The sequence below is a fragment of the Etheostoma spectabile genome, chromosome 23 (assembly GCF_008692095.1).
Source record: "Etheostoma spectabile isolate EspeVRDwgs_2016 chromosome 23, UIUC_Espe_1.0, whole genome shotgun sequence".
Taxonomy (NCBI): Eukaryota; Metazoa; Chordata; class Actinopteri; order Perciformes; family Percidae; genus Etheostoma; species Etheostoma spectabile.
Genome location: NC_045755.1, coordinates 17,437,547 through 17,439,762, shown reverse-complemented (window position 1 = coordinate 17,439,762; position 2,216 = coordinate 17,437,547). Strand labels below are relative to the sequence as shown.

The 2,216-nt window shown below is 38.3% G+C and overlaps 1 protein-coding gene across 1 annotated transcript in view; it reads left to right on the top strand.

Annotated features, from left to right (window-relative positions):
• nrip2 (nuclear receptor interacting protein 2) overlaps positions 1-2,216 on the top strand; it is a 29,074-nt gene that overhangs the window by 18,061 nt on the left and 8,797 nt on the right. The gene's annotated exons all lie outside the window — the stretch shown is intronic.

Here is a 2,216-nt window from a genome sequence, read left to right as displayed (position 1 = left end):
ATATATATATATATATATATATATATATATATATATCCCAAAGACTGGCAAGACAACAATACATCAAGTATTTCAGCTTTGTAAAGATGCAATTTTCATCTTATCCAAGATTAAAGTAGTTGATAAAGTAGTTTATCGTAACAAGTAAAATGACACTTCATCCTTCAGTTTATCAGTAATAAATAGAAATAGTTTTGTTTTCACTGGGTAGGAATGGTATAAAAAAATTGTAATCTGAAATGTAACTAAAGCTGTCCGGCAAATATAATGGAGGGAAAAGTATAAAGATGAAGACTCAAGTAAAGTACAAGTACCTTTAATTTGTACTTACTATATACTTGAGTGAATGTATTTAGTAATCACCAGTAATCCTGGGTGCAAATATACAGTATGTTGTGTTTTGGTCTATCTGGTATTGTGGTTTAGAGGCAGTACTTTTTCTCGATACTGAATTACAACCGCTTTACATAAAGTGTGAACATAGGTGTTTGAGTGTTCAAAAAGATTGCCATTTTTAAAACCCGACCCTGTCAGAATTAGCTTGCTTGCTATATTTGTATTTGCAGCTCATCGGGGTCCAGTATTATAAATGCTCTGCCTGTGACGACTTTAACCTTGTTCGATTAATATATTACAACTACACTCAACTACACACCAAGAACGTGCTGTTTCTTAAACAGCAGTTTCTCTGAAAGCAAAATCATAAAAGGAACAACAATGAAAGACCATAGATTCCTCTAGCCGGGATCTATTTGCATTTAATAGTGGGAAGATCCTGAATTGATACATAGTGTGACACACAGTTAGATGTAACAGTGCGGGGGCGGTGCCGGCATACTGCTAATCTCACATGCATGCAGGGCTTCCATATGTCGTGAATACATTCTTCTTTATTTTTACCCACGAACGTGTTCCTACTGGTGTACAGGTTGCAAGTAATAGTAGGATGATGCAGAGTTGAAAAAGCCATTAGAGACAAGAGTTCCCATAAACCACTATGTGCTGCACTGCAGACTTTCCTTTGCCTCTCATGAAACGTGTCTTTGTGACATGAAGTGCTCTGCAGGCAACATAGCAACAAAGAGAAAGTGGAGATAAGGACAAGCTGCCTGTTAGCATTACTACTGGAAAACTCCAGCTTGAATTATGGGAAAATCTGATTAAAAGACATTTTGGAAAGGACAATTTGGAAATAATATTTGCGTTAGATTAGCTAATGCCCCTCTAATATGCGTCTGTTAGATATGACGCTACGACCAGGAGATGGCAGTTTAGCTTGGCATAAGGACTAGATGAATGGGGAAATAGTATGCAGTTTTTTTAATTTTAGCTAACAATAACAAAAAAAAATGTACAGCGTGCTAAGTAGTGAGCTTTAAAGGTGCTGGTAGGTGTGTTTCTGAACATTGGACAGAACCCTGCTACCGGATCTGTTAGCTAAACTAGCTGTAAATGTCACTATCAGTGCACTTTAAACCTGCATTAAGTACTTTTTGGCCACTTTGGGGCAGACTTGTTTGTTTATTTACACATCTAACAGTTACAGAGCAACATTATCATTCATTTGGCGCCATGTTTGTTTTCCATTTCCGGGACTGTTCAGGTGCTGTCGGAGGTTTTGCCGGATATCCCTCATTTTTAGCTAAATGTCCCTCACCTTCCACCTTCTCTGTGTTGCCATTTTTTGAGTAATATTTTCATCACACACTCGACAGCCATTTCAATTCTACAGCTCGCCTCCCTATGTGCACATGTTCCACCAAAACAAGTTCCTTTACGGTTTTTTTTGCAGAGGCACCGTTGCTGCGTCCTGGGTTAGCACTGGTCATGCCGATTGTGATTGGTTTAAAGATATGCCAATGAGAGAGGAATGTTGTGTGGACAAGGCAGACCCTCCTCCACAGCACTGTGGAGATAGGTCTGGCAATGCGAGAATATGTTTGTGTCCACCTGATGGATGAAAGACCAATAGAAATTTTTCTTTTATATCCGTTTTTGGTCACCACCAAAAACCTCCTGAGGATAACATTTGTCTCTTTAGCTGCTAAATGCTCCATTATGTCATTATGTTCACTAGGTGTCTCTTACTGTGTCTGTCTAGTATACAATGTTTTTAAGAGCTTTATTGCTAAAAAGACCTGCAATCTGACAAAAATGCAAGGATTAAAACATTGGTGGCCAGAAAACCAACACAATGAGAGAGAGAGAGAGAGAGA